Source organism: Drosophila ananassae, chromosome XR, assembly GCF_017639315.1.
Source record: "Drosophila ananassae strain 14024-0371.13 chromosome XR, ASM1763931v2, whole genome shotgun sequence".
Lineage (NCBI taxonomy): Eukaryota > Metazoa > Arthropoda > Insecta > Diptera > Drosophilidae > Drosophila > Drosophila ananassae.
Window position 1 is genome coordinate 15,105,839 of NC_057932.1, and position 18,835 is coordinate 15,124,673.

Below are 18,835 nucleotides of genomic sequence, written 5' to 3' on the forward strand. Positions count from 1 at the left end.
AATTTCCACCCACTCGCATCTCAATCAGAATCCAACTGGCTGGCTGACTGGCTGACTGACTCAGTGTCTGAATGACTCTGACTGCGCAAATCGGCGAACGAAGGCACTAAATTCAAATTTGAAAAACGAGGCAACTTTACGCAGTCTAGCTAGATTGCTGGATTGTTGGATTGAAGGATTGTTGGGGGTTTGCTTGCTTGCTTACTTGCCTGGCTTGGGCCCAGGACCCTGCCCAGGACTCTGTCCAAGGACTTGAGCCTGGCCTGGCATGGCCTGGCCCGGCCCCCAAAAACCATTCCGAATAGCCGCACACACACGACCGGCATACTAAAGAGCTACCAGGCAGTGCTTCACCATCTGGAGGTCAGTCAATCAGGCAGTCAGTTAGTCCACAAGCAGCTAAAGTTCCATTCTTCAACACAGCACTGAGAGAAAAAGACAGTAAAGGTATTTGATAATAAATGTATTTAATATATGTTGCATTTCACTCAGTTTTTAGATGATTTTTCTCTCTCAATTAAATTACCAAGGATCCAGTTTCTCTAGGTTCCTTAACTTCATAGACCTTCGTAAAGTGACCGTAGTTCTATCCTTAAATAATACCATAAAGCTTAGAAGAGTTTTTTCTTAATACCAGATTACAAGGATCTATTGATTATTGGTATAATCTTAGTTAAGCTAAGATTCTTATAAACATAGTTAAGAATAGTGTTTTCCCATCTAATCCCAGCTCTGACTTAATAGAAGCTTTGTCTTTACCTTAAAACTAAGTATTTTTTTGTTTTAAGACCAGATAAAAATACCACACTGAACTATTGGTATATACTGCAGTTGATCTGATCTTATAACCTCAAAATAAATATAATTAAGAGTAGTCTCTTTCGATCTAAACAAAACTCCCTCTTATTTAATAAAAGGCTAGTAAACTTTTGTCTACAATCTTTTAAGTCATTAAGAATCTATTAAATCCTAACTATTACTTTATAAATCTTCTAAAAACCCCCCTTTTTCCTTAAATGATCCTTTTTTAGTCCCTATTTTTCTCTGTGTAAGAAAAACCTAGTGGAGTTGCGAAAGCTTTTGACTATTGATAAGAATGGCAAACGTGCAAATTGAAATGGGGTAAATGGGGGCGTGGTCAGGATATAGACACACACACACACACACACACATGTAATACACACACAACCCTATAGTTAAGGAAAAATACTATAAAAATCTTTTTGGCTCAAGGGGTTGGGTAGGAAAAAGCCAAGGGGTTTCCACATCTAACTATTTGGAATTTACTTAGGGAAATTACTTTGACTTTCCCATCCATGGCTGTCGGTTATTTCTGGCCATTGTTGTTATTTTGATTTTCCATTGTTGTTGTTGTTGTTGTTGTTGTTGTTTTGTAGAAGGATAATACAAGGATATATAAATATGCAAATGTAACTGAATGCAAATAGGCATTGTTTGACAAGCATCTCCATTGAATGAGCCTTCCAGCCTGCCAGCCAAACACTTGCGTGAAAATCAATTTCAGATCCAAACATTGAAATGCAACTCTGGGGCTGTCCAGTGTGGCCAGAGGTGTTTAAGAGTTTAATAGTGTAACTGTCATTGCCAAAGGCAGTTCTTTATTCTTAATTTTATGATAAACAATAGGAAAGAATGCATAAATATTTGATTTAAACGGTTTGATTTATTAATTGTGAAGTAAAGTTAAAGACTTTACTTAAAAAGACTATTTTCTTACTAAAAATTGGTTTGAAACTTGAAGTTTGAAGCCTCATAACCCCTATAGAAAAGTCTAATGAACAAGAATTAAAGTATATATTTAACTTTAACCTCCTTGATAGCCCTTGCCTCATTAAATACTAATTGTGAAAATAAACAAACCCCTGGAATACATCAAGAATCAATAATATATATACCTAACAGGGTCGGAAATGATTCCTTTTCCCTCTCTCCATACCAAGTTCATAAAAAGAACAAAGACGTCAAATCGCAATTCAGCCATTCAGCCATCCAAGAAGCTGTTAAATCAATTTCCGCCTTTAATAATTTCCGATGAGCTTTGATGTGGCCAATATTGTGGTAATGAAAGGGGGAGTGTCCGGACTCCGGACTTCGGAGTAGAAAGTGAAAAGTGCTTTCTGCCAGCAATTAATAAAATTGCCACTTGTTGGGTGTCGAAAAACCGATGGAGGAAATCAAAAAGGGATACTCCACAGATCGAAAGTAAAGTATCCGAACGAGAACTCTAAAAATGTTATGGCCCAGTGTAAGTATTGTCATAAAAACCATACTTTCTCTTGCTTTGTTTTCTCATTTCATTTCTCAGAAAAAAAAAAACCTACAAAAACACACCACCCACTTTAAAAAGCGAATGGCACGCGAATGCTGTTAATTTTTATTCGAGCCTTTTGTTTAGTCCATTAAAGTGAAAAGTGACATTTCTGCAGCCTGTCAGTGGGCTGTCAAAAGTGGGCTATGGTGGGTGGGTTGGTGGGTGGCTTTCCTGTCACAGGACCTCCAACAAATGAAGTCATTAAACGGTGGGGAAAAGAATGGGGATAGGACAGAGTGAGTGAGTGAGTGAGTGGCACAACAGGGCGTATGTGTGATTTTTGATGTTTGCTTAAACTCTTTATTTTCAATTAAAAATTCTCTGGTGACATAAACATGGCCCATCAAGGCGGGTTCTCTCTCCTTCGTCCTCCGCCCTTCTCCAAAATGAACATAAAGTGGTATTAGAGGGCGTGGCACATGTGTGTGGGTGGTTGTGGGAGTGTACTTGTGTGTGTGTGTGTGTGTGTTTTTTGGTTTTTAATGAAATCGCGTCTAGACGACGACAACGACGGCATTGACATCGCTTAATGGACAAATAACAAACAGCGAAAAAATAAGATTTATGCATAAATAATATAGTATGAATCCTGCCAACCACAAATAGACTCAAATTTAAGTAGATTTAAATATGTTTGTATATTTTGTGAAACAATAAAGCTTATCAAGGACGAATTAAATGAGCTGCCAAGACCGAAATAGAGCAAGTGCAATTGAAGAGTGAGTCTGTAGAGGAGGCAGAGCCCCAAGGCATTAACTTTAATGATGTTGCCTGCCTAAGACAGTCAGGAGGAGGGCAGTAGGAGGAGGGCAGTAGGAGGAGGATGTTGCATCCTACGGATGTTGCACAGAACTCTCCTTCTCCACTGTCTCCTCCTGCTCTATACTTTTCCGGGGCTCAGCCCAGATTCGTGTTTCCCAATGAATATGAAACTATAAAAGTTTTTCCGCCAACGAAAAACGGCAAGGCGCGGGAAGCCAGAAGCCAGAAGCGAAAACTTTTCAGCAATTTACAAATATTTTATGCAACTATTTATTTTACTCATTATTTGCGCATTTAACGTGGCACAGTCGCCGGCGACGTGGCATGCCATTAAGAGTGGCTTAAGGAGATGGTTGGTTGGTCCTTCTAGCTCCTGGCTCCTGGCTCCTGGCTCCTGGCTAACTGAGGCATCAAATTCAAACCGTTTAAGAGTGCAAAATGAGGGGGATTTCCGGGTAGCAAGAACATAAGCAAACCGAAAGGACTCAAGAGCCCATCATGCAAATGTGTAAAAAAATATAAGAAGGATAATGGCAGAAGTCACTGGAAGTTGGACAAATCTGATCTGCGATGCAAACGATTTGTAGATAAAGTTTTTCAACAAAATAGTACAAGGAGATAGGGTATAGGACCTTATATTTTCAAGGATTATGATGACTTGCCACATAAGTAATAAAATATATATTATATACCTCGTCCTTAACCCAAATAAATAAAATTCAATTAATCCTTTTTAGAAACAAAACTACAAGGACTCTGTTCCTGATGTCTTAAAGAAGTGTATTGAAAGAAAATGAATATTTCATGGTGTCCTGTTTGAAATCTCAACTGCGTAAGCTGTTAAAGAGGTCTCATCCCCATGTCCTTTCGGCCCATTCAAATACCAAAATACCAAAATACCCATCCCGAAAATTCTAGACCCTTGTCCAGAGACTCCAAAAACTATTTCCATACCAGGGAGAGACCAGGATACCCAGGGATCCCCTAAATGTTTTTGCTTATTTTAATGCCCCAACCCCACTGGCAATCCCACTGGCATAAAATGGGCCAAATGCCTTTGTTTTCTTTTATGGTGGGGATTTTCTTGACTATTGAATTGAAAAGTTTATTTACTTTATTCTGGCTATGCTGGCATAGCCTTCTTGTGTCTACCTTTCTTACCTTGACCATGACAGTCAATGTCCGATTGCGAACCCACGAACCCAAGGACCCACAAATCCACTCAACCAAACCAGGTCCTAGGCCCAGGACCTAGGACCCATTCAGGCAACAAATGCTCGGCTCACGACATTGTAAAATTTTTTGGCATAAAGTTAATAGCATTTTTGATTACTATCTAAATAGGTTTTTGTCCCATTGACCACAAAAATATTTTGCCATGTTTGTTGCTCCACTCGAGTCCCCAGTCCCGAGTCCCAGTCCGAGTCGGAGTCAGAGTCAGAGTCGGTGTTGTTGTTGCCATTGTTATTGTTATTGTTATTGTTATTGTTGTCGTAGTTACGGATCCATGCATGTCCTTGTGCCCCGTGTCCTGTGTCCTCTGTCCTGTGTTCTATGCACAGGCTATGGCCAGTGAGCCGAGCCAAATTGCGATTCATCTTGTTTGCAAAAAAAAATTGGGGAGAGAAACAAAAATGCACTAAAAAGAATTTATGAAGTTTATAAATTTTATATAATTTTTATATTTTTTAACAAAAAATTAACCTACAAATGGTAATAGAATTAGAAAGCTTGCTTAGTTGATTATATATTAAAAAATTTTTAATTGAAAAGTGAAGTACGGCTTCAAACCCCTTTTCTTAAGTTAATAAGTTTTGTGTTTCAACTTTTGGTATCTTTTCTATAATATTTTGTTATTTAATTGGCTAGATGTTTTTCTTTCTGTGTAGAAATAGACATTCTGGTGGATTTTGAGGTTAATATAGAGTTACCCTAACCTTAAAATACTTATTTTTTGTTTAGAACTTCTTTAAAGTAGAATAATAAGCCAAAATAATTGAAATTAATAAATATTAAAAGGTTTATGTAGTCTAGTTTATATTGAATGTAGGTATAATTATTTAAAATAATATTATAACCTTTTTTAATACTTAAAAGTCCTGTTAAAACCCAAATACCCTATACCTTGTAGGGCATTTCAAAATTCAAAGAACCGAAAAATTTATGCTGTCCAGCGAGAAAATGGAATCTGAGCCTAATTTTGTCTCTGTTCGTTGGAAATTTGGGTGAAAGTGGCACGAAGGATGTGGCACTACTACTACTACTACTACACTAGTATATACCCCACACTCAGACACACTCATGGTTGTGAGAGATTTTTTGGGAAATAATTTTCCACATTTTGTTACTTGCCTTTTGTTGTTTGGATGGCTGGATGGCTGGATGGCTGTTTCATTTTATGGGGAAATGTTTGCCATGCCCGGCCGTGGCGTTTTGTATTTTTGGTCTTTTGAGTGAATAACTGAAGCGGATTGGTTGCAGCTGCAGTTGGTGCTTTTATTTATGGCATTGCTGAAATGTTTATGTATTTCAAATTGGCGTCAATTGGCTTAGATGGGGCTCACGAACTCGCCACCATTCGATGACAAACGATCACAAATTGCTGCCAGATGAAATATGAAATAGAATAATATCTCTTGTCTATTTTAGTGATTAAAATATTCAAAATAAAATAGCATAATAGTGTGTTAAATTGATATTTTAAAGTAGGAGTATCGCTAGTAATTTAAGATTTTTTATTGCCATTCCCATTTCGATTCCTTGAGTGAGACTCCAATAAAAAAGGGATGGGTGTGGGGAGGCACACGTTTGAGAAAAAGGCATAAATCTTATGTGTTTAAGTCGGTTTAACATACGAGATCCTAAAGTGTTGATAGCACCAGACTATAAACTATACGAGTTTGTCCGTCTGCCAGTAAATGGATGTAGGTATGGAGGTGGTATGGAGGTCTCTCAAAGTTTTCCTCAGATTCTCAACGAGTGTGTGGGAGTGTGTATAGTAAGTGTGTTCGCTTATAACAGACATTTCATTGCCTCACTAACGAAAGGGAAATATTCAATGAAGCATGCAGCAAATAAAGGTGAAAACCTTTTTCTCTCCGCCACACAAGAAAAACAGAGGCGTCGAGAAGGACTCTCGAGGAAGAGGTCAGAAGGAGGAGGAGCCTCTTCAGAATGGGTAATATGGAACGTCATTGCGAGATGGGACTTGAGAGTTCTACGATATATCTATAAATAGAGACTTTAAATAAGGATTAAGTGGGAAAAACTCAATAGTTTGTACAGATTGATTTCTCTTCTAAAAACTCTTGTTAATTTTAAATGAAAAACCCCTTAAACCACCCCCCTGATATACCAACTATTTGGCACTACTATGGTGGTGCCATGCCCTCTCATCCTTTGTGGCACCTTTTCACTTCGTCCTGGTCTCGTTTTGGTCCCCCAACCGGCATCCAGAGTGCGTATTGAGGCATATTATTCACACCCATAATGAATAAAGGAAGTCAGGCAGTGGCCTGACTGGCAGGAGCAAGGACCAAGGACCAAGGAGTAAGGAGTAAGGAGCAAGGGAGCAAACACAATGAAACCTGTCCTGTTCTTCGCTTTTTACTCGGATCTAGGCTTATTGTACGGGCCAAAGCTAAAAATGCAGCTACATTCTGCCACCTCACAAGTCCCATTGGCGTCCTTTTGCTTGTCCTTTCAGATGTCCCATACACATCACCTTCTTTCGTCCTTCGTCCTTCCAGCATCCAGCATCCAGCACAGACACATGGCTCAGTCCAGTCCCAGCGGCTCACTCACACAGAATGCGCTCAAGCGTTATTTAAGACACTTTGAAATCCTCTTATATCGAAGCTTATCAGTTGCTCGAAATAAAAATTCGAGACATGGGACGTGGGACGTGAGGAGCGACCACACAGGACCAACCAAAAAAAAAATGAGGCAGCAGCAGGAGCTGGGGCAGGAGCTGGGGCAAGTTGCGGAAAAGGACTGGGAATCAAGTGCAGATGAGTTGAGTTCAGGTTGGTTTCGGTTTCGCTTTAGGATTCATTTTAGTTCGGAGATTACTAGAGAGAGAAGTCAACTATCGTATAAAATTTAATAATCGATAGTTTCGATAGTAAAGACTATAAATACCCGGTACTTGTAAGGTTAATAAATGATTTTTAATAGAATCTTTCAATGACTTTATTATAGTTAAATATTTGAAAGAGTCTCTTGGAGATTACTAGAGAGAGAATAAAACTATCACATAAAGGAAAATAATCGATAATTTCGATAGTAAAGACTATAAATACCCGGTACTTGTGAGGATAACAGCTGTTTTCTAATTGAATCTTTCAAGGACTCTATTAAAGTTATATATTTTCTAAGAGCCTCATAGGTCTAAGTCCTTAACTAGCTGTAAGGATAACAAGATAGATATACATTTTTTAACCGATAGTATCGCTACTATCGCCTAGTCCTTGGCCACATCTAGATTATCCTTTTTCCAAGACGAGACTAGAAAGACAAAGACAAAGGCAAAGGCTGAATAAACGGGAAGCGAACAATAAAATAAACGAAAAACCGGAACTGTGCGAAACGGAAGTGTTAATCCAAGTGTGTATGTGTGTATGAGTGTGTGTGTGTGTGTGTGTGTGTGTCCTATGTCCTGTGTGTGGGTGACCCTTGACAGGCTCTTCCAGAAGGCAGGCATTGTTGCAGATCCCGAAGCTACAAAGACTTGAGACTCTCGAGTGTGGAGGAGCGAAAGGACCGCCATGTCAGTGGCCCAAAAGGTCAAAGGTTTCTTGTTCCGCCAATCCTTTAGACGAGATATTCTTTCAAAAAACCTTTCAAATAATTTCAAATATTTTGTATACTCTACTCGTAGTGTTCTTGGCTGGGATTCGTCTATAAATTTTCAGTTTCTGCCAAAGCACAGCCCACCACCTCCCTTTTTTTCAGTGCATTTCCAATAAAAATCTGACCAAGTGAAAAGGAGGGCGATGCACAGGTCCTGAAAATATCCTTTGGCTGGGCTATAAATCCCAATTGGTTGTGGGTCCTGTCCGTGATTGAATAACATTAAGGACTCTCCCGATTTCTGGGCTGTCTTTGGGGATAAAACATGCTACAAAATCTCGATAAATAAACTTTAGAAATAGAGATCGATTTGTAGTTCTTCCTTAAAGAGTTTAGCCTTAAACTCCAAGTCTTAATACCAAGTTTGGTTTTAAAAAAAAAAAGGGTACACCATTTTCAGAATGACTTCCAATTGAAAAGCCCTCCCTTCTGGCTCGGCCAGAATTCCACTTTCCTTGGCATTTGTATGCAAACTTGAGCAAATAGACAGACAGCAGCCTAAATAAAGCAAACAAAGCCAAAAATACACATGCCCGGGCTTATAAAGTGCCAAGTGCTAGGAGGGGGGGGGAATCTAGGGACTAAAATAATGAACAAGTCCCGGGTATAGGAGGAGGAAGTGACATGATGTAGGAGGCCCCTCAGTCTCAGTCTCAGTCTCAGTCGCAGTCTCAGTTGTTTTCATGTTACCCTGGAAAATTGGCGCTGAAAATTGATGCCATTGGCAATGTTTTTGTTATGCATGCTCCGCCATTTTTCTAGCTGAGTATCCTAGACAGGCGCCATACCCCTGCGAGTCCTGCGAGTCCTGCCATCCTTTCTTCCTTCCGTTTTCCCTCCAAAAAAAAAAACACTTGATGCCAATGGCAGTGAGAGAAAATATAGAAAGGCTGCTCCTTTTCCGTCTAATAAAGGTTGGAAGAACAGAGTTCGATTTTAGTCTCAATATTTTTTAGTAGATATTTTTAACATAAAATTATTATTTAATAGTAATTGTTAAGTTTTCACTTTCACTTTCCTTCTATCGAAAATAGGATCTCTTCTTGGAAACATTTATTTGCATTTTGGGTAAAAACGAAAAGGAAAATTACATTCCATGTTTGTTTAGGCTTTGGTTGGCAAAATTGAAATGCTCTGCGTAGCGAAAAATTGCAATTCCTGGATGAAATTGGCTTAGATTTTCTTTTCGTGCACACACAGAGAGCTCTCTGCCTGCGAATTGCGAATGTGGGCCAGGACTCGGTGGAGGCCCAGGCCCAGGACCAGGCCCAGGACCCCTACATACTGAGACAGACCTCATTGACAGTTTAATACAAAAAGTTCATTGCTTGTCGCACTTGACACGTGCCAGTGGGAAAGAGACAACACCAAGCCGAATGAAAGAGACAGGACTAACTCAAAGACGATGCAATGGATGAGACCCGGAGAGTTGTTTTTCACAAACGGAGGCCCTCGACAGAGGCAGGCAGTTGCCTCTATCCAATTTTACAATTAGAAAAGTTCAAGCTACATTTCAACTGAGACCGAGACTGACTCTTATATGGAGAAGCCGCAAAATTCTTTGGAGCGAGGAGATCGGAAAACTTACACTTAACATGCAGCTCTCGTGAATTACTCGACTGTGTTGTCCCCTGTTGTCTAGAAAGTTTGGAATTTGCAATTCAGTCGACACGGCAAATAAATCAAACTTCCAGCCATCGTTGGCAGGCCTGCCTGCCAGCCAGCCAGTCTTGGTCGAAACTCACTCAACGAGACTTCAAAATATTCAAAGCTGGAACTATTAAACCATCTACGTTTCAATTAACTCAATCATAACCCAAATCGGTGAAGGGCTGGCTGGATATTAGCCATATTATGGGTGAAATTGGGTAATGGTTAAGAAAAGGTTAAGGAAATGGTATTTTTAGAGGTTTTTGGTAAGGTTTTCTTAGTAAAAATATTAAAAACAGGTGGGGATAATGCTATCTCTGCATGGTTTTGACTTAAAAGGAAGCATATTTACGTTATTTCATAGAATATTAAATGACTTTGTTTCTAAACTTTATTTATTAGACATAATACATAAACTTTTATCACAAATTCCCATAAAAACAAGTTCTTTTTCTTTATAAATCTGTTTAAATAAATAAAATAAGCTTTAATTTTATGTTCGTTACGTTAATTACGTAAAGTTTACCGCTAAATTAGAAATAGTGTTGGAAAACAGAGAGCGATCTTCGACTTATGTATTAATCGGCTAATCGGAATATCGAATTAAGTCTATCTTTTCAAATGCCCATTTCTAGTAGATAATTTAGTATTTTTTATCGTCCTCGTTACCGGAACTGCTCAGGAAATCGTAATTAAATGATATGTAAGTGGAAAAAGTCGTTGTAATCAATGAAGATTTCAGACAACTAGCCCTTTGGTTGGCTCATAAATTTATTTGTAGCAAAAATGTTGCAACAATTACTGTTTGCCACTCTTGCTGTTGTTGCATTTGTTGGGCATGCAAATGGCGGCGGGGATCTGCTTGGATGCCCTCATAAGTATGCAATGGTTTTTTGCTTGGCTGCTTTTCGCTGCTCTGCTCCTTCCGAATAAATCATTCGCATTTGAACTTTTGGTCATTTGCACAATTTTCTTCCGCTCGTCCCGGTCTCGTCCGTCCCTTCTCCCACTGACCTCTGACCTTTTCACTTTGCATTCCTGTATTACTATTTTTTTTTTGGTAGCTGCCACCGTGCATATTTCGCGCTCTTTTGGCTCAATGGGAATCAGGAGGCAGCATAACGGTAACCTGAAGCCTTGAGCGTTGCCGTGTAACGGTAACTAATGTAAAAAGTTGCTAAGCCAGCGCCCTGCAAGTGCAAGCAGGACGGACGGCAGGACTCATTAAGAGTTTTGTGGCATTTTAATTAAATGCAAATTTAATACGCAAAGAAAGTGCACAACACACGCACACAAGGGGGGGATCAGGAAAGGTCCTTGCCAGACCAGATAATGACTATCAAAGCGGATTTTATGGGTTATTCTCCCAAAAGATTGGAGTCAGTGGAAGGATTTTCAAAGGACAAGGTGATCTTAAACTCTTTCGTTTATTTCCAACTTATTTTTCTCTCAGTGAAAGAGGAGAAAAGTCTTAACAATTGGCTTCAAGAACTGCGGGAAAGGAACAATAGCTTGTTGTTTCGCACATCACGTATACGCCGTGTAACTCAATTGCAAGCCAGATTGGCTGCAAGCCAGAGAGAAAAAGAAGAAAAACAATTTCGCAGAAACAAGTGGCATCATTAAGACTCCTGCACAAAATACATATATATCTGAATATATATATTCCCATACCGATTGAATTTAATTCCGATTTCCTTCGCTCGATCAGACTTAATTGCCGCCTTGTAAGTAAATCATTTGGAAATAAATATTTTAATTGTACAGCTGGAGTTGCAGTTCCCATCGATGTTATGTCAAAAAAAAAAAATGGAAAAGAAATTAAAAAATAATTTCGAGGTTAATTACAATTATTTACTCACAATGACATCGATGATTATGATGTCGATTGTTATGGCTTTATTAACAACTACCAAGGATAGCACTGGGATGGCCTCACCAGCCAGCAATAATAATAAAAATAATAATGATAATATTAAACAAAAGCGAAGGCTCTGACAATGCCCTCATTACAGCCCAGAGAGAAGGTGTGACCTATGGCCCCATGATGACCGGGCCAGACCAGTGATTGCACATATTGTTTATTCGGAATAGCATTAAAAAAAAAACTTAATTGCTTTTAAAGTGAATTAACAAAAAAACCCAGCGCCCAGCGCCACCGCAAACTAATAAAATTGGTTCAGCTTTAATCAAATTTTAATCAAATACTCTTCTACGGGAGAGTACGTGATCGGAAATGCCTAGAAGCGTAATTAAAAATACTGAAATGGCAAAATAAAATAATAGAAGCAATTAAAAAGGATATCTATTTGATGGTCATATCAAATCGGTCTAGTGACTGCGGAGAGTAGAAATAAAATTCTTAATATTTTTATTATTTAATCGCATGCTTAGTCCCTCCACTTGAAGTTTAATTTGTAATTGTAATTGATTCGAATTATTAATTCGCTTCCTGACATTCTGGAAATGGGCCTAAGGACTCACCTGTAAGCCAAAAGGCTAAAAAACTGCATGCCACGAGGGAAAAAATAGAAAAACAATAAAAAAAAAAATGTTTATAGAAAAAATGTGAAAGCAGAAATGCATGTAATTGTAAACAAATTAATGACCATTGTGGTGGATGTGCGTCAATGAGCATGCCACAACATCAACATGGATGTCAGTGGCAAATAACAATTGCACCCGATTAAGTGGCAAGGGGGGCGGTGGGGGCCAGGACATACCAACAAAAAAATAATATAGTATAGAGAGAGGGGCAAAATGGCAGATGATGCAATCATACTCGTCCTGCCCCATCCTCGCAGGACAGCTTGTGAAATATTTGCGGCAATTTGCTTTTTGAAATATTTGCATTATGATTATTGCGATTATCATTATGAATCACTGTGAATCGAATAAATTTCAAGCTTCTGCTACATTTTTCTTCGCCCTTCGTCCTTGGTCCTTGCCCCTTTTCTTGGCCATCTTTGCGACGACAATTGGACGACAAAAAGCTTACGATAAAGGATCCTTGGAAGGAGCTGCAAGGCTCTTGGGACTGCAATTTTTGAATTATGGCCATTCGATCTCTCCTTTTTGGTTAGTCCTTTGGGGGAAGAGTGTCCAGGTAATGGGTATTTAAGGATCAAGGACATTTATTTTTGATCTAAAATAGACAGAGGATATTAATTCTTGATTCTTGAGAACTTTGCTTTTCGCTGAAAGTTTTTTGAGGAAAAATATAACCGCGTGAAACTTTTACAATTTCTTAGGCAAGTTGATAATTTATTGGATGTTCTTTGAGGAGAAAATCCTATAAAATATTTCAATGTTTGTTAAAAAAGGATGTGGATAATTTTTAAGAAAAGGAATCTATTTAGGGAGTCTGTAGAGAGTCTCTTAAGACACTTTTTTTATTGAAGGGATATAAAATTTGCCAGCAAGTTACTAGTTCTTGTTTCTCTTTAGAGTCCTTGAAGTTGAAGGATATTTTTTATAGAGAAATTGTTATAAACTTACTGCCAATATTGTCCGAGTTGAGTTTGCCCGCGATTTCGAACTCAATTACTTAGTTGCGATACGGCGAAGAGTCTATCTAATGCCTTAGGATGTCCTGCCGCTCCTCGTGCCATAGTCCTGCACATCCTTTTTGCTTCTCCTTTTTAAAGAAAAAAAGAAAAAAAGAATTCCATGTCTGGCCCTGTCGCCGGGAGGGGGGTTGGAGTGTTATTTATGAACTGAACGCGCTTGCAAGTATGCAACGATTATAATAATTTCAGCTTATAATGTGTTTTCGCCGCTCCTCCGGCACTCCTCTGCCCTCTGCCCTCTGCCGCCGTCCCTGTCGTCGCTCTGCCCGCCTGCCCGCCCGCCTCTGGCCGTCTGGCAATTTGCTGATTTATTCGCGCTTAGGTGACTTAAAGTATCCTGTCCCGGGGCTAGCATCCTAGCTAGCATCCTTCTCTCCCAGCTCATAAAGTTGTGCCAGCAAAAGAGGTTGGCGGCGGCTGCGTTTAAAAATGCATTAGCGTAAATCAATGAAACCCATCTCCTTATGATTGGCACTAAATCTCGCCCAGGACCTTCTACCACCAGCCAGGACACCAAGTCTGCAGGACACTCGTGTGTCAAAGGTCGCACCACAGCTGGTGACTGCTTTCGAGCCTCCGGGTTCTAATGCATTTCTTGGCCAGGCCAACATAGCCAGCCACTCGACTGCAACGAAAACAATTTTTCGTTTTTTTTTTGGGAAGCAGGATCTAAGGTCCTGGGCCGGCGGTCAAGTGAAAAATTACCAAGTGGCGGCGAAGGCCAAGCACTCTTAGCTCGAATGTGCCAAGCTGGCATTTAAATCAAAACGGAATTTCAGACTTTCAGCCGTAAAGGTGTCACTTCCTTGGCAGAGCCAGTCCTGGAGGGAGGAAGGCAAACAATTAATTTACATAAAAACTTTTGAATCGTTATTTTCCGGTTATCTGGTCATCTGGTTATCTATTCATCGGTTCATAGAAAAAGTTATCCCCCTCACATCCTGATGATTTTTGTGGGAAAAAAAATGCATAAACTTTCCATCTCGGAATGGCCTCTGGCCATCATTGTTCGGCTGGCAGAGGGACCTGTTCCGGTGGCACTTTAGAGCCTCCGTTTAAGGGTCCTTTGTCGAAGGCGACGATGCAATAAAGTTGTTAATTTTATTACACAACACGAACATGTCAGACACACACACACACACACACACAAAAGCGAAACACGAAAGGACACAGCAGGCTCACATGAAAGTGTTAATGATCCTTTAAATTTGGTGCTTCAAGTTTTCATAAGCTTAATTGAATTGAGAGGGGCGGCGGCATCCTAGCCCCAGAAAAGGAGGCGGGGCTGGGGCTAAATTAATCGAAAATGAGCGTGTACGAGGTAGCTACTACAGTGCGTTTCATGACTGCCAATTTGCTTTTCCCACAGCCCTAAATGTAATTTACTTTTCTTTCTTCCTCCTCCTCGGAGCAGAAAGCAATTAGCTTCAAAAATGAAAAAGGACTTAATCATGGAGTTATTAGGGATTAAAGTTAAATACATATAATACTAGCACTAAATATTTGCTATCGTTAATCGATAAAAAGAGAGCAACTGCAGGAATTACTATTTATTTAGTATATATTAGTTTTTAGAATCTCGTTCTAAAAATTTCACATCTCAAAAGTAAGCTTGTAAAGGGATTTAATTATGGTGTTTTTAAGGATTAAAGTTTATTATATTTTCTACAATATGTTGTATCGTTTATCGATAAAAGGATGGATACTGCAAGAATTCCCATTCATATGATCCGATTTATATGAAAATATGTGTTAAAGTAACTCCAAAATAAGCTTGAAAAAGGATTTAACTATGTTACTAATTACTAAAGTTAAATATTTTAACTTTATTAAATAATAATAAAGTATAATATTTTCTGCAATATTTACTACCGATTATCGATAGACAGGCCCTGCACTGCAAATATTCCCTTTAATGTTCTTAAAGTGCTTCTTAACATATAATTTATCGATTAAAATATAAACACTGTAGTAATAAGAGTTTTTATATTTTTCTATAGTTTCTCTCGCTTATCGATAAAAAATATAGATTCTGTTGATATTCCCTGACATTTTTTTTATGTTACTTATTAAATATGCAAAGGATATCGTCTATTAATAATAAACATATTTTCAAGAAAATATTATATAATTTATCAATAAGGCTTATAAGCTATACGTAACATATAGTTTATCGATAAAGAGATAGGTACTATTTCATTCAATCGTTTATCGATAAGCACGCACTGCAGGTGTTTCCTCTAATATTCTTCAAATGCTTCTTAAGGGGGGGTTAGGGTTTTAAAATTTTTTTTTTTCGATTTTTTTTTTTTTTTTATTTTCCTATTAAAGAACCTTTCAAGAATACTGTGTCCAAATTTTAGATGGATAGGTGCATTATTAACAAAGATACAGCGATTTTAGCAACCCCACCTCCGAGCCAGGCCAACGGTCAGAAAAACTTCAAAGCGTTTTTCCCAAAACTCACTTTTTCAAAGTCGGTGCCCATCAAACTTCAAAACTACTGAATCGATCGTTTTGAAATTTTTACCACTTCTTGCCAACATAATTGACCAGGTATCCCTGGAGAGTTTTTTCCAAATTTGTTTAAATTTCTATTTTTTAAATAACAAATTAGCCGATTTTTTTCCTCAAAAATCACGTTTTTCACTTCAAAGTGTTCCCAAAAATTTAAAAATCGGAACTTCTAAAAACCCTCCCAGGGATACCTGGGAAAAATGTCTATCTAACGAAAGAACTTTGATTTTTTGATTTCGGATAATCTACAACCGATATATGAGGGGCACCGCAAAGCAACTTTTTTTCGAGGAGCCTGCTAATAATGGTCGCCATTGCCGTAGTTCTTATTATTTTTTTCTGAAAATTTTACAAAACATTCTTCAAATGTTGTACTTCAATTTAAAAATAGTTTAAATAAATATATGTTTACCAGATCCTCAAAAAAAAACATGAAAATGTGTCTTTTTTTGCTCGCTCAGACCCTAACCCCCCCTTAAAATTCATTTCATTTAACATAACATAACATTCTACAATATTATCTTTCGTTTTATAATTTATCGATAAAAAAGATAGTTACTGCAGATAATGAAATAAACTTTCAAGAACATATTCAATCGTTTATCGATAAACAGGCACTGCAGGTATTCGCAAGAAGTCTCTTCCATATTCCTGATAAAATATACATAACGTATAGATATCTGGCACGTTTATTTATATAATCTAATTCACATAAACATGTACATGAATATGTTGCCACCTTGAGCATGACTTTCCGGCGGACACGTCTCCGGCCCGGCCCGGCCCGGAGAAATGCAATTGAAAAAGTTTTTAATTTATTTGGAATATCGGAAGACAGCGCAGAGGCATGGAAGCATCTCCCTTTCGGATATCTCCCGAAGCCATGACTAGGCCTGTTGGCGCATCATTTATTTATCACTCATACGCCGTGTGTGCCGCACGTTAATACGGTGTATGGTATATGGTATACAGTATACGGTATACAGTGTACGGTGTAAGTTAATAGCCAGCACTCAACATAATATAACAAAGCAGCCCACAAGAACGACCCACACCCACACCCCATTTGTATGCCATAAAGAACGTGCTTATTATGCATTCAAACTGAGTTTTGGCAACTGAAAAACAAAACCAAACTTAAGTGATTCCAGACACACACACACACACAGCCACACAACCATTCTATAGAGCCAAGACAGGAGCCAAGGAGAAAGGTGAAAGTGAGCTGGGAAAGAGAAAGTGGAGCAGTCAGTGTGGCAATAAAGCCAATTGAGACATTAAAACTTATACTTATCTGCTGAAGCTCAAGATGGAGCCAAAGCCAAGCCAAGCCAGATGACCTGGGCGGGGGGGAAAAATTAAGGAAAAGGTGACACATATGCCCAGGATGTCCTTTTAGGATGTGCCTTGTCATGTCCTTTATCCTTTTTTTCGAAGTAAAGCTTAGAGACTGCGTTCAGAAGAGGATTATTATAAGAGAGCTACTATATGGTATTAAGTTAGTATTATTATATATAGTATTTTTTATCGATAACTGCAAGCGACTAGCTAATTATCGATAATAAACTGCTATAATATTTAATTAAATTAAATAATTAAAATTAATATATTCAATAATCTCACTTCCTAGAAGAGTTACATTATTTTCCGATATTTTCGATAGTTTTTAAGAACCTATCGATATAAACATATAGCTTTTTTATGCATCCCTAATACTAATTTCGATTTGAATTCTGAGACGGGACAAAGGAGGCCCATGGCTTCGAGTGTCCCAGGAAGCAGCCATAATTTATGAACTTGCACAACCCACCCACACACAACCCCATGTATATATGTATGTATGTGTAGAGGAAGGTGTATGGAAATACACCTACACCTACACCTACACCTACACCTACACCGAGGCACGTAGCACGACAACAATAATTCAAATATTCATTTATACGCACGACAATTCTGACATGAATCATATTTTTGGCTCAACGCCTCCGGCAACGTGGTGGGGACTCTGGTGGCTGCGGTGGTTCAGGTGGTCCGGATGGTCCGGGTGGTCCAGGTGGCTTGGCTCCTCCTCCTCCCCCCGGACAATGGCCAGAGCAGGACCTTTTTCGGGACGACAAATGGATAATCCCAGGGATCTCGCTTCAAGAGCTAATACAGTCGCGAATAAATCAAAAGTCGGCCCCCAAGGCCACCAATCTTTTGTTCTACTCCTGCTCTCTGCGACTCACGACTAAGTTGTTAATTTATTCTAAAAGTCCTTCCTACAGGCCTACACTAAAAACAAATTATAGTTAATTACAGTTTTCATTTTTTTGGGATGCCATATCTGCCATTTTTTATTTATAATAATTAAATAATAAAAATTTATTTTTTAATGAATTTATTATTTATTATTTTTCTCGTCAAATATTTTACAGTGCATTGCATTTCCCAATAGTCGAAAAACAGTTAGAAGCTCAATTTTCTACAAAGAGCGTAATGGAAGAGGTACTCTCTATAATTACTTCCAAAAACCGAAATAGCTCTATTTCGCTACACTGAGAAAACAAAAATCCAACTTTTTAAGAGATAAACGCAGGGAGCCGCTTTGAAGCTCTCCTTCATTCAGCGTAAGTGCCCTGCCTCTGCTCCTTCCATTGCTCTGAAGCCATTGCATCGAGAGAGATAGTCATATAGACACTCTAAATGGCGGATCCACACCGAGAGCGTAAGTCCGCTGCGCTTGCTCTTTCCATTTCTCCGACGCCATTCTAACGAGAGAGACAGTTCCGCAGCACAGGATCCAAAGCAACAGGGTAAGGGCGCTGCGCTCGCTCCTTCCATTTCTTCGACGCCATTCCATTGAGAAAGACAAAGTCATCGGAAGAAAATTTTAAATGGCAATTGCAGTTGCAGCGATCTTTTTTCAAGTGAATATTAACTTCATTTTAAGGTGAATGTGTGTTTTTTTTTTGGTGCAACAATAATATAAAAAAGATAAACAGAAAAATACATATTTTATTAATAATTTGGTAACATTTATGAACAAGAAACTATGGCTGAAATATTTATAAAGAAAAAGTGTAAAAAGTGCGTGCAAGTGCGTTTTAAAAGTGACATTTTCTACGCAGATCATTGCCGTGAAAAAAATCATTGGAATAGTTTCTACTGC

General features: G+C 38.6%; 1 long non-coding RNA gene across 1 annotated transcript in view; it reads left to right on the forward strand.

Annotated features, from left to right (window-relative positions):
• The window catches only part of LOC116655042, a 138,697-nt gene that overhangs the window by 43,917 nt on the left and 75,945 nt on the right, over nt 1–18,835 (forward strand). Inside the window, exon 2 of the long non-coding RNA XR_004310186.2 lies at nt 18,102–18,616. This is a non-coding gene — a long non-coding RNA (uncharacterized LOC116655042). The remainder of the gene's footprint in view (nt 1–18,101; nt 18,617–18,835) is intronic.